General features: G+C 40.1%; 1 protein-coding gene across 1 annotated transcript in view; it reads left to right on the plus strand.

Annotated features, from left to right (window-relative positions):
- BRINP2 (BMP/retinoic acid inducible neural specific 2) overlaps positions 1-14586 on the plus strand; it is a 109795-nt gene that overhangs the window by 63193 nt on the left and 32016 nt on the right. The gene's annotated exons all lie outside the window — the stretch shown is intronic.

Genomic DNA, 14586 nt, shown 5'->3' on the forward strand with positions numbered 1-14586 from the left:
GCCAGGTACATCTGACCTGAGATAAGACAGGCACATATTTCTGGCTCCTGGACCAGCACTTCAAAAGCAGAGTGATCCTCCACATCCTCACCTCGAGTGACCCAGGAAGCTTCAGGATTCCCACGAGTGCATCCCTGATTTGCAACTTCCCCTTGATCCCTCTTCCCACTTGTACCCTTATGTCTCCTCCCTTTCCCTCCTTACCTTGCCCATCATTTTTAGACAACACCGGGAGCTTTGTTAATTTATTCTTTTTTTTTCTTAAAGATGTTTATTTTCTGATTGAAAATTAGTGTTTCTAATTCAAAACCAAATCCCAAATTGAGTAAATATGAAAAAGCAGAGAAACAAAAACACAAAAGTATTATTATTTAAGCATCTAGAGGTTGCTGTGGTTAATGATGGCATATCCATTTCCAGCCAATGAACATACTAGTGTTTTTGGAACTCTCACTAGACTTAGCACTTTACATGCCATGTGTACATTAAATCTTTAAATACTTCCAACAACCTTATGTTGGAGGAATGATTACCTTCCCATTTTTAAAAACGGGGAGTTTGAGGCCCAGAGAAGTTAAACAACTTGCTGTAGGGCACACAGCTAGTAAATGGCAGAGCCAGGATTACCTCCCAAGTAGTCAGGCTCCAGAGTCTAGGTTCTTACCATGTATTTATAGGCATTTTTCTTTTTCCAAGAGTTTTCTTAAGCTTCTACAGTAACCATGCAATGCATTTAGGTTGGCATGGGGTCTCAGGGTGAAAGTTTTAGGAGTACTCAAAACTGATTCCCAAATGGTTAGAGAGCAGCTGTTTATAGGGGCTGTTTGCCTAGCTCACAATTTTCCCACTTGGGCACAACTGAAGGGCAAAATCAGAAATTTGAAGAGCTGTACCTCATAGGTCCAGAGGTACATAGAAATTAAATCCTGACCAGGAGGACCAGGCCAGCTTTCTTTTCTGTACGTTTCTCCCTCCAAAGTGCTTAGACCCAGTTTGGTCCTAGAATGGATTGCAATTCACACTCCCTGTTGCATTGACCTTGGTCCTTGTCATCCTCCAAAGACTGCAGTGGAAATTCACGTAAAGTCAGAGGCCAAGAGGGGCTAACTCATGTTGGAAGTGGTAATTTACCTGCTCAAGTGAAATCAGATGAGTAGATGTACCCCAACACATTTTTTAAAGGTAAATTCAGGATGATCCATCTCTTTATCAGATAATTTCTTCCCTCCAGAAGGAAAAATAAAAAAATCAGAAAGTACGTCCTAGAATGTGTTTAAGCAGTAAATCCTTCTAGTCCAGTTAAAATAAGATTTACTTTACGTTTGACTTTTTGGTTCATCCCAAATCTATCAGAAGCACTTTTATCATCAAAATATGATTTTTAAAAAATGTATTTGAACTGAAATATAAGGCAGGGAATCCCAATACCACTATCTCCTTCAAAGAGCTGTAGGAACTAGAGGGAATAGAGGGAATAGAGGGAATCTGTTTCCTTCTCCCCTCAGTAGATTTTTCTTCTCACCAAGTTCAGCCCCAAATCTGGATAGCCTGGCGGCCACTTAATGCCTGAACAGCAGCTCAGAGCTGGCCCGTGGGAAGTGTCTGTAATCACTTCTGTGCCATCAACCGTTCTATCAGTCGGTAATGGTTTCCTGATCATTTAATGTGACAAGCTCTTACACTGTGCCATTCTGTTTCTCTGGGGTCAGTTATTGCACATGAGCCTGTTCTTGGGGAAAAAGTAACCAGTCACTCTGACAGGAATGCAGCATTCTGATCTGTGACCCTGTGGTGGGGCGAAGAGAAAATGGTCGCATACTTCTGCTCCAGGAGCATTCTGGGAGTTTTACCTTTCGTTATTAAGCAAAATCATGGCTCCATGGATATTTGTTCTATAGCACTGTACTATCCCAGTGGGAGTTCATTCTTATCTCTTTCCCTTTTGTCTCTACTAGCAGTCCCCTCTGGCAAACCCAGGACTTTGTTTGCTCTGACTAAGCCAGCTACAGAAAACTGGTAAAGCATACATTGAGAGTCATCCCCAAATGTATCTCTTTTTACCTAGAAGGGCAGAGAGAGTAAAAGCTTATAGAGAATATAGAGTAAAATCTTGGGGTCTCAAACAGAATTAGTCTTTCATTTAATTCTTTAAGATAACATTTGGTACCTAGAAATCAAATGATATACAAATGTACCTTCCATATATGAAAGGGAATGGACTGTGGTTAGGGGAGGAATAAGATATTCCAATGGGGACCAATATTTGGTTCAGGATCATGTGCTCTCTAACCATAGACTCCAAGATATGTTGTTTTCTCAGTTATAAGTTTGTACTCATGTGTGGTAGTGATGCTTAAGAGGTAAGGCTCAGGAATTCTAATTCTAGATCTGCAGCCTACTGGTTATAAAATTTTGGGGAAACTTAATTTATTTGTTCCCCAGTTTCCATATCTATAAAAGGGGAAAAATAATAGTGCCTAATGGATTAATGTGAAAATTAAATGAATTAATTGATGTAGAGCACTTAGGGCTTAACAAACATTACCTATTATTATTAGATTATCCTCAATAAATATTAGCCAATGCAAGAATGGTAATGAGATGAGAGCCATGGGTACTATCCTTATTACAATGTTTGCTGAGGACTTAGTATTCAATAACTTATACTAGAAGTGAAAAAATAGTTCTCTTGGTTTCCTTTTTAAAACACAATAACTCCCATCCCTCAATCCAGCCCTCTGCTTTAGGAGCTCTTCCTCCTAAAGTCACTGATTGCCAGTTGAGGCAAGTCCTCCAGAGTCTGGTTACTGCTCTTAAGTTCCAGCAATGAAACGAACTGTCTCAGAATGAAGCTGTTAAGAGAAGAGAGACAAAATGCACTTTGATTAAGCCCTCCTAAATAATAGAGCAGGCTTGGACATCACCCAATTTTTGGCAACTCTTCAATTTACATTGACGAACCTTTCAGCATGTCCTCTAGCCCTGTTGGACCATGATCTGAGCCATCAGCCCTCTTCTCAATGAGCTAGGTGGTAAGGTCTATGAGGGCAGAGTTATTGTCTCTAGTTCCACTCATGGGCCCCAGATCCCTCCCTCCCTCCACACCATAGCACCTATTATAATAAATGCATAAGTGACAAACCCTTAACAGCAACCCTATGAGGTGGATGGAGGCTATTAAGGTCTAAGGCAGTGAGACAAACTTGTTCAAGGTCAGGAAAGTAGCCAGTCCCAGCCAGAAATAGCACTCAGTGTTCCTGACGTGAAGTCTCCTGCTCATTACTCTAGACCATGCCACTTCCCTTTGACTAGTAAGTGCATCTTCATCATAACAGGAAACCTAATCAGGCACCTAAATTGAGCTGATGCAAATGCAAATATGGTTTCTCAAAACACTGTAGTGGTAATGTTCCATTCTCTCTTTGCTACAAATCAAAGTAATGAGCAGTCTGTTTTTTTATTATTTCTTTTTGTATTAAGGTTTTAATAGAGAGATAATCATGGGATTGGAAAAATTCCAAGCACTATGATGAAACACTTAGAATTCAGAAAGAATAAATTAAAATTAAGAGAGAAAGTTAGAAATCATACAGAACAATGGATATAATATGGTTGTTGGAAAGAAAACAAGGCTAGGTATAATTTCAAAACATTAACTTTAGTCATTATTACCTCCATTCCTATCTACCTCTTTTTAGAAAGGAAGGGTCTGGGGATAGGTTAGAAGTCTTTTGGGAAGAAGAAAAAATCAAAATTAAATACATAACTTCATTGTCAAAAAGAGACATGTGGCAGTTTGAGATTATTTGAAGTATCCCCAAAAGAGAAAGATTATATTCTTAAACTCTCTATTCCTGTGGATGGGGTACTCTTTGATTGCATTAAATTCTGCTAAGGGTCCTTTGATTAGATTACTTGATAAAGTCACTTTAGGGCTTTTGGTTAGACTATGTTAGTGGGGCATGATTCATATTGAGTCTCCCCACCTTCTTGCTGAGTCTGATAAAAAACTGAAAAACAGAGAGAGAGAGAGACACCCACACAGACACAGAAAAGGAAGCCACCATGTTTATCCTGCCATGTAAGAGAGAGGACTAGAAAATCACTTAAGCTTGAAATTCCAAGAGGCTGGGCCCACAGAACAGCTCAAGAGGAGACAATGAGGCCAGAGGGGAAAGCTGGACCCTCTGCAGCAGTGGCCATCTTGCTTCAACACTTGGCAGCTGACTTTGGTGAAAAGGCACCTCTTTTGGTGCCTCAATTTAGACTTTTCACAGCCTTGGAACGCTAAGCTTTTACCCCAAATAAATCCCCTTTATAAATGTCAATCCATTTCTGGTACTTTGCCTCGGCAGACCTTTGACAAACTAAAATAAGACATCTTATTCGGATCATAGTCTGGGATAATTTACAAGTTTAGAGAATCTAAATAGAAGGAAGCTGAAAATCAAGGGGGTGAATAAGTGCCCAAAGGTTGGCATTGTGTTGGCAGGAATGTGTTCTGGTCAGCAACATCTAGAAAGATACAGTAGGGCAAGCAGGGATAGAATCAGATTGATGTGGAGAATGCAGGTAGTTAATAAGGGAAAAGAATATTTCAGTAGGCACCAGAGCAATAACTCCTAGAAAAGAAAGTATGTTTGGAATTCATTTGGATGAATAATAATATTTGGCAATAGTTTGGATGTGCAGCAAGTGAGAAGTAGGAAGAAACAAATATTGGACCCATACTACTCAGAAGGCAGTCTATGGACAAGGAGCAGTAGCATCACCTGGGAAATGCAGAATTCCAGGCCCCACCCCTGACCTACAGAACCAGAATCTGCAATTTGGCAAGATTCCCAGATAAAAACTATGCACGTGAAAGCTTGAGAAGCACTGTGTTTGATTCCACTAAGTGCATTGGAAATGAAGAGAAGAGCAAGAGTGAGCAGGGCAGAGAAGGAGAGAGGCTTAATGGTAAATTGGCATCCCACAATGCATTTGAGGTGATGAGAAGACCTACAGGAGATGATACAAATGAAACAGAAGAGCAGTGAAGGGAGGTTAAATTCAGGGCACATGGACTCAGAAGAATAGTTACAGGAGCTGGGGGGGGGGGCAATTAAAAAGCAGAAAAGGCTGGAGGGCCTACAGTCAGTCGGTGGGTGCCTTCTGGGAGATGCAGAGGTGAGGAAGCAGAGAGCAGCTGTGGAAGCAATCACAGGAGGAGCTCCAGAGGGATCCATCTTCCAGACCACGTCTCACCTGCTAACAAACACTGATTTGGATAAAACAGCGAACCCTGGGAGAGGCACTGCCTCCAATTAAGAGATCACAATCTGCATAAATAAAAGGCAACCAAAGGCAACTTTAGTATGCCTAGGTAAATCCCGGTGTTTTCCTCGGTGTTCATTACAGCTACTGAGGAGAAAAGGTTGTGTTATCACTTGGCTATTGGACACCACAAGGGAAGCCACAGTTCTCAGGTAATTGGGACAGGCAAGGAAGGAGGCGCTTCTGCGAAATAACCATTGCCTGAGTAAACTGGCTGATCTCAGAACTTCTCAGGGAGGGTATATTTGTTTATTAAATTTTTAAAGAAGTTTTAAATTACATAAATTTTACATAAAAAATATAGGGGATTCCCATATGCCCTAACCCCTCTCCCTCCTACACTTTCCACATTAACAACATCTTTCATTAGAGTAGTACATTTATTACAATTGATGAACCCATATTGAAGCATTGCTACTAACCATGGACTATGGTTTACATTATAATTTACACCCTGCCCTGCACAATTTTATTGGTTATGACAAAATGTATTATGGCCTGTATCCATCGTTGCAATGTAATGGAGGACAATTCCAATGTCCCCAAAATGCCTCCATATTACATCTATTCTTCCCTCTCCCTCCCCTCAGGACCTCCGGTGGCCACTGCCTTTATATCGATGTTAAAAGTTTTGACAAGGGAGTTTGTTGGGATGGAAGGAAAGCTTGGAATGGTACATAAACCAGCACTGTGATTCAGATTGGGGCAAGTTTATAGGCAACATGGCTATGATGGGGCTACAGTTCTGGTCACGGGTACTACTTCTAAGAGCACAGGGGTGAGGATATGGAAGAGACAGAGAACAAAAATTTAGAAGTTACTTTAAGTGAGAGTTCAGTGCAGGCTAAACATGCAGCAGCAGCCCTTCTGACATACAAATAGCCAATGAAGATCGTAGACATAGCCTAAGGTGTGTTAGACCTTCACCCAAGTGCTTTCATTCTAGTGCTGGATGAGGAGCTCCACAGCATGGGCACAGGCAGAGCCTTCAGTCAGGCCTTCCATATTCTTGCCCTTGTGCAGAATAGCTGTTTCCCTCTCCTACATGGGAACACACCACATTAGTGCAACAGACCTACATTAAGTTCCTGTTATGTACAAAGAACTACAAGAGAAAGTGATCTCTCTTGGAGCAGGGAGAAGCAGCATATAGACAAACAATGGTAATTCCAAATATCCATTCGTTAAGTATGTTTGAGAACCAACTCTGTGTTCTTTACCCACTAGATTCCAAAAATAAACCATTAAGCATTTTTGATCTGATGACACTTACAAATAAATACATCTAGAGAAAGAGCAAGATTATGCGGCACAGAAAAGTCAAGGAAAGCCAAAATAATGGGTGGAGGAGTGAGAACTCACGGGGTGGAGAGCTGGGGTATGGTGGTGTAAACACAGGAACAGGAAAACCAAAGGCCGGGGAAAGCAAGAAGAGGCAAGGGAACTGAGCATCCAGGCTCATGTGTCTAATGTGAATGTCAAAATGCACACCATTGTGCCACTCCTTACCTCCTCTTCTCACTGGGTTATTTCTGCATAGCGTGTTCCTCCAAAATGCCAAAAAAAAAAATGACTCTTAAATGTATTCCAAAGTGAAATTTTAAAAAATTTCTATCAAAGAGGGCATATTATTTTCCTACATTAGGTGGTGAGGAAAGCATGAAGCAAAAATAATTGCATGTATAGAGAAGATAGAACTGAAGGAAATTCCTTCTATTTCTACCTTGGAAAAATGGAGTGTGACTTTTCATTTGGTGAGATAGTGGTAAGCAATGCTTTAAGAATCTGCAAGGCTACTGTTTCGATGAAAATCCAGCATCATTTATGCTTTAAAAAGTTGAATTAATGGCAAGTTTAACACACCATGCATTTGCTCACTTGGTCCTCTGCATCTCCATTATGCAAATCATTACCTTGGGCACTGCTGCAGGATCCAAAAGAGAAAGAAAACAGGATCATTCTGATTTCTAGGAGTTCAGTAGTCCAGTTTGAATGACAGCATACACAGAATATAAAACTTCAGGATTTAGCATCTCAAATGCTAGAGAGAAGATGTTTAATAAATTCTCAATTCTTGATGGATGGATTTGGCCCATGAGTGCTGTGTCAGAATGAATTCTCAGGAGTCCGGTCCCAGATTCTCCCTGGATACAGTGATTCTTGCCCCAAATTTCCCTGTCTTTTGTGCATATACTCATGTTAGCTACTCTGCCTTGAGATAAGATTGCAAAGATGGTCTGTGAAAACAATATGTGAAAATGGAAATATACAGTAATTGAAGGGAGAATTGAGAAAGGGAATTGCCAAGGGAAGACAACAAGATCAGTTTTGTTTTCAGATAAGATTTAGTAGAGAGATCTGGAGTCAGTCAGGCAGAGAAAAAGAGGATTAATTTTACTTCACGAAATAATTAATTTTATTCATGAATGAATTGCAGCTTAGAAATGTGTATAAGTAGGAAAATAGTGAGGTAGGCTTCATTTAGAAGCTGTCATGACAGAGGTTCATGTAGATGGGGACACTGGCTAGTTAGGTAGTCTTCTTTTTCTTTTCGAGAAAAGAGTTCTTTCTGGGTCAGGAATTCTCTTTTGAAAAATTCAGTTTCTGCCGCATATCTACCACATCTCCCCCCCACCCCCACAAATATGAATTTCAGTACGTGCAGCCAAGAACAGCGAGTAGCTTGTGGCAGGGCATTTATTCATACAGCACACATTTTTTGAGCATCTATGTGTTGGCAACTTCACAATTGCTGGGAACACAGCCGTGAATAAGACTTGGCCCAGTCCTCAGGGAGCTTTGCTCCCAAGGAAGACCCATGTGAGCAAGTGATTAGAAGTCGGCAAAGTCTGTGCAGGGGTGAAAAGTGCTGTGTGTAAAAGTTTGGTTCCTATGACAATCACCTTTCCTCCTCTCCACGGTTAGAAACAGGCAAGGCTGCGTACAAGTTGCTGAAGACATGTAGGGTAGATTTATTACCATAAAGCTTGGTTGGAAGTGAAGGTTTGTTCCTGAGTCTGAAATGGGAATTCCTATTCCTATGATCCCAACCACCCCCAACTCAAATGAAAGATCTATGAATCTTAAGAAAAAAAATATGAACAAAAGGTACAACATATTGTTTGACTCTATCTATACCAAGGTATATATAAATAAATTAGAAAGATAGAAACTGGATAGCAGATATGTACAGCAAGTAACAAACTGAGAGATTGAGAGATGATTATTTAGGAGTAGAGATTTTTGTTTCATTATTATTATTAGAATAATAAAATTGTTCTGATAATGATTGAAGGATGAATGTACAACTATGTGTTTATACCAGATACCATTGATTGCACACTTTGGATGGATTGTATGCTTTATTATATGTATCAATAAAACTGAATTGTAAAAAAAAAAAAAAAGAAAAACAACTGGATCCTGCTTGCATATCTGACTGACTTACCCAATCCTGGGGGAAGCTGCTGGAGAAGACATCACTAGAGCTAGGGGATGCAGTGCTCAGGTGGCCTCAGATAGCTCTACCAAGTGAGTAAATTATGAAGAGAAGAAAGTGTACACCTGAGGGCATGTATGTCCAAGAGAGAGCAAGAACCAAGATTCTTTTGTGAGCAGGGATATTAATATAGCAACTCTATGTGGTATTGAAGCATGGACCGAGTACAGCATGCTCCCACCAATCTTCCTAATTCTCCCATGGAAGAAAGGAGTAAGGGGGTGAAGGAAGTAGGTATTTCTAAGAGGGAAAAGGAGTTGGCTATTGTTTCTATTTAATTTAGAAGAAAAAAGCAAAAGATTCCCTTGTACTATGGAATATTAAGAGCATTAATAAATAGTAATAGCTAACATATATTGAGTGTTTACCATATGTCTAAGGCTCAATGTACATTAATTCAAGTAATTTTGATAACAACCCTTAAGAGAGATACTATCAGTACACCCATATTACAGATGAGGACACTAAGTTTTAGCAGGATTTAAATCACACAGCTGGAAAGCTACAGAGCCAGCACTCACCCATAAATAGGGATCCTTGACCATTAAATGATTATTATTGAATCACATAAGTCATCTGAACCTGGGAGAGAAATAGTGCCTCCAGGTGTAACAACCTGGGCCTTTTGCCATCCCACTCATCCTTTTACATCCCAGCAGACCTTCAGGGTGCAGAATATGGGCCTTGGGGCTAGAGGGTGGCTCATCCCACTCAAAGAACCTGTATTGCTCTGTTCCTCCACAGCTCTCTATTTGCATTTGGACCCTGGGCTCTGGAAGTGGCAGGAAACCTTTCAATGTGTTTGAAGATTACAGACAAATCTTCACGAAACAGTTCACCCACAGCAAATTCTGTCTCTGTTGGCTTTGCACAGCTGGTGTGTTTCTACAAGGATGTAGTCAGTGTAAATTGAATTTCTGTAAAGCCAATCCTCTGCTGGAAGGACACAATGCCATTTCAGAGATGCACTATCTTATTTTTTCCTGGCAATAGTTTGTAAAAATTCAGTTTTAGGTAAATCCCTAGCCCCTGACTTTAGGATAAGGTGCTATTGATCTATAAATACACATATCCATTTGGCTATATCATATATTTCATGTAATATTTTCATAAGGCCAGAAGAAGCCTTTGGTGTTGAAATCACCTCTGCTTATTGGGCTACTTTGTAAATATGGATTTTCTTACAGTAACAAGATGCCCAGGGACCTTCCCACTTACTCTTTAGCATCCACAGCACTCTATGGAAAGGCCTAGAAACTCCCAAATCAGTCCTAGGATTTGTGGGTGTAGCTGTGGGTTGTTCCCTAGGGCATGTTTGGGGAAGGTACAGGAGTTACTCAGAGCTCCCACTGAGGTGTGCCCTGTCTGCACTGCTAGTGCTCCTTGGCTCTGCCATCCTCTCAGGCTCACCCCTGGCCCAAAAATGTGCCTCTATCTTCCTCCCCTTATAAAGACCAAACTAGCTCTGTAAGTCAGAATGAGTCAGAGTAAGAAAGAAATCTTAGTGGCCACAGGATTCCCTGATGGGAGAAAAATGAGGTAGCCCAAACCAGTAAGGCACCAAACCCTTTGGTAGGAGACCTCATGCCTGGGGAATTCACATTTTCCTTGGGTGTCACCTGGGGACGTGCTGGTGACGGAGGAGGGACAGGAAGGAAGACTCTTTGGGGAGTGGATTCTGCTGAATCCACAGAGGCATGTAAACATCTAATGATCCCTCGACATGGGCTGCATAGATAGTTTACTAGTAACAGACGTAAACTTTAGCACATTAAGCTAGCCTCTTGCTCAGCTGTTTCTGTGTATGTGTTAAGTTGTGAAGCTAATAAAGAGGGAATGGAGAAGAAGTCCTTGAATGTTGTTGGCCTGTTCATCCAGAAACACAAGCTCAAGTGGGGTTCAATAGAAGAAATGTGACTGTGAAGCCTGGTAACATATTCTTTGGCCTAAGCAGGGCTGTGTGCATTTTGATGCCTGCATCTCACAGCCAGGCCTGAAGAAAAAATAAACTGGGATCCACAGAGCAGAGGGTATGTGGGCCTGGGACAAGAGGCTAAAGAAGCAAAGACAGTGTCTGGATGTGTAAGGAAGTCTAATGACGTGGGCTGATTTATCAAAACAAAATGATGCCAGAATCTGTGGATTAAATGCAACTTGAAAATCCTCCATCTTGCACCCAATATGAACAGTCTACGAATCCCGGCATCGGTGGGCAGCCAGCTTTGGCTTGGGCAGTTCCAGTCATGAGGTGTTCACTGAAGCCAATATCCACTGAACAGCTCAGTTTCTCCCCATCATTTCCACTTATTGCTCCTGACTCTGCTTTCTTTTATTTCTCCAGAATAAATCTAAACGTCTCTCTTCACAACAGGCCTCTAGATATGTGAAGACAGTTGTTAGCATTCTATAGCCTCCCTCCAGAGGCTCTTTTCTCTCTCTTTCCCCTCCTCTCACATTCTCTCTGAACTCTCCCTGTGGTTTGAGACTGTATGTTCCCAGAAAAACATGTTCTTAAAGTTAATCCCTTCCTGTGGAGATGAACCTGTTTTAAGTAGAACCTTTTCATGGGCTACTTCAGTTAAGATGTAGCCCACTTCAGGATGGGTCTTAATCCTATTACAGGAATCCTTTATAAGAGAATGAAATTCAGACAAAAGCCACGAAAGCAAGAAGCTGAAATCAATGAAACGTGAAGGGAAGAGAGAGACCAGTATACGCCACCACATTCCTTGCCATGTGACAAAGCAGCCAAGGATCGTCAGCAGCTGGTCTTCAGGAGGAAAGCGCGTCCTTGATGACACCTTGATTTAGGCATTTTCCTAGTCTCAGAACTGTGAGTGAATAGATTCTCATTATTTAACCCAACCCCTTACATGGTACTAAGCTTTAAGCAGCCTAGGAAACAAAACAAGATTTCTTTTCTGTATTTCTTCATAAATAAAATATAAGAAATTTATTTCGACATAAAGTTTGTTCTTGAATCAGTTCTGGCTCCTAGGGAACTTGCTCACTTTTCACAGTGCTCAAGAAATTTTTCATGGATCAATATTGGTTCATCTATTCAAAGTTTCTCAGATCAGGCATTTCCTTTCTCCAGACTCCCACAATTCCTGGAATTCTATCCTGTTCTCAGAGACTAGCACTGGTGGTTCTTGATCATAGGCACACCTCAGGAATTGGTGTGATTGTGCTCTGGAAGTGAAGCACTGGTGCTTCAAGTAAAGTTGGAAATGAATACTGGGAATTCACATTTAATGTTGGAAAAATATCCTTTTTCCTCAGCTTCTCAAAGAATTGTATCCACCTCCTATTTTGTTTGACTTTACAGACCTAGATTTAGTTTCATGTATAAAATAATGTTCTATTACATTTATTATATCTCTTATATTCTTTGTAGCACTTCTTGGTTTCACTAGTCACAATGCTACTTTACCTCTCTCCTCTTCCCCATTCTCATGCAAATTGTGTGGCTTCCATCTCAAGTATCTTTTAAAGCCAACCTCTTCTCTTTTCTTCTATATCATTCTTTATTACTTGAACTTTTCTCTCTTCTCCAAATCAACCTGACTAAAGACTTCTGTTGTCCCCTCTTAACCCAAAGAATAAAACCCTAACCCATTTTTTTTAGCATGAAAGTCTATTCAAAATCTCTCCCTTCACTCCTTCAGCAAATATTCAATGAGTACTGACCCCATGCTATTGATTGTGTCTCACCATTTCTTCTTGCTTGTCCTCTGTTCCAATTCCACAGAACATCTCCAGCCTTACCCAGGCACAGAAGCCTCCTTGGATCCCATGTCTTCCCATATCCCATTCCATCTTCCTTCAAAGCTCTTTCCATTTCCTCTGCCTGCTGAGCTCCTATTTACCTTTCAAATCCATTCAAATGCTACCTCCCTATGAAGTCTTCTTTGATTCCTTTAAGCAAATTAATTACCCTACCTTATATTCTATATCACTCTGTTCATATTTTTACTACAGAAATTTTTGTACTGTATACATATATATGTTTGTTTTTTAAATTTATTTATCTATCTTTGCTTTTCACTTGGGAATGAGCTCCTTCAGGCAAGGAACACATCTTATTTCGTCTTTGTATCTCCAGTTCCCAGCACCATGTCTGGCATATATAGGAACATAGTAAGAGAATTAAACCATTCCCTGAGAGTAGGGTTTTCTGGGGATGAAATTGCTGAAGCAGAAGCAGTATTACATAGTAGATGATATTCTAGACTCTAGAATCAGACTGCCTGGATTTAAATTGCTGTTCCGCTGCTTCTAGCTGTGTGAGTATGTGCTAATTATTTCACATCTCTGAGTCTCATTTTTCTTATTAGTAAAATGGATAGAGTAACAGTACTTTCTTTTTAGGAGTATTGTGGTGACAATTAAGAACCAGATTTTGTTTACTTCAAAATAAAATGCATATTATATTGTGAGGGTTTCTCCAGAGTAATTATAGAAAACAATAGAGTAGGAAATCTGAAGATTAGAAAGGGAAAATGAAGAGAGATTTTAATTTGGGAAAAGGAAAAAAAGAAGAGTCAGTGTTACGCTATCAGATTTTTTCTACTGGAATCCCTATACTTTAAATCACACATCACTTAAAATATACTGACTGATCTGCTTAACTGTAGCCTGAGTTAATCTATCCACTGATTTTACAGTTATAGATAGTTCAAAATAAATCCATAACAGTGACAGGTGTTTTTCTATACACCGAGATCCCACGGCACAAAAGTCAAGGCCCCAAGATCAATGCTATTGCTCATTTAGCCCCAGAGAGCAGAAGAGTGACCCCATAAAGGAATGTTACTGGGCTGAGGAAAAATGGGAGCATGGCTGTTTAACCATATGGATAATGAAAATGGGTAATTGAAAGGGACCCCTATCCAGAGAGTCAATAAAATCAAGAGTCAAGATTACTTTGCTAGACTGGAATACTGTATGGGCCATACAAAGCTAGCATTAGAGTAGGCTAACTACTGGAACAAATAGTCCCCAAACATCAATGACTTATACAACAAAAGTTTATATTTTCTTCCTATCACTCTCTAATGCAATTTATTGGGAGGGTGAAGAGGAGATTGCTTTATGAAATCATTCAGAACCAAGACTCCTTCCACCTAGTCAGCCTGCTGGTTATTAGGGCCTCAGAGACTTCCATAGGCTCCTGGCAGACAAGGAAAGAGAGTAAGACAATGGAAGATTTCATGGGAGGTTTTATAGGCTAGCCTGGGTTCACATTCCATTGGCCAGGACATAGTCACATGAGTATGCTTAAAAGCAGAGGAAGCTTGGAAATGCTATCTGCCTGTGAGCCCAAGAAACAGTTTAGAGATCAACTTTCCAGTCTCTGCCACAAAATTAGAATTTAAGAAGGGTGTGAAATGCAAAACCCTAAATTTAAGTTCAAAATGTCAACTTCACAAATAAAGGCTGCCTTGGCTGTGATTCATCTTAGAGAGAGAGAGAAAAAAAAAAAATATATATATATATGTATATATATATATATATATATATATATATATACATATATATGGAGTTGGAAGGGAATGTGGGGTCTTGGTTGACCAAAAGATTACTGTCAGCCAAGAATATTTTTGTTTTTATAAAGATAAATGTAGTATTCAAATACATTAATAAAAGAAATATGGTATAGTAGAAAGAGCATAGTCTATCTTCATCTCCTACTTAGCTATGTGTCCTTGGCTAAAATATTTAAAGCATCTGAGCTTCACCTAGCTCAGCTATAAAATGGGACTAAAACT

The sequence above is a fragment of the Dasypus novemcinctus genome, chromosome 13 (genome assembly GCF_030445035.2).
Source record: "Dasypus novemcinctus isolate mDasNov1 chromosome 13, mDasNov1.1.hap2, whole genome shotgun sequence".
Classification (NCBI taxonomy): domain Eukaryota; kingdom Metazoa; phylum Chordata; class Mammalia; order Cingulata; family Dasypodidae; genus Dasypus; species Dasypus novemcinctus.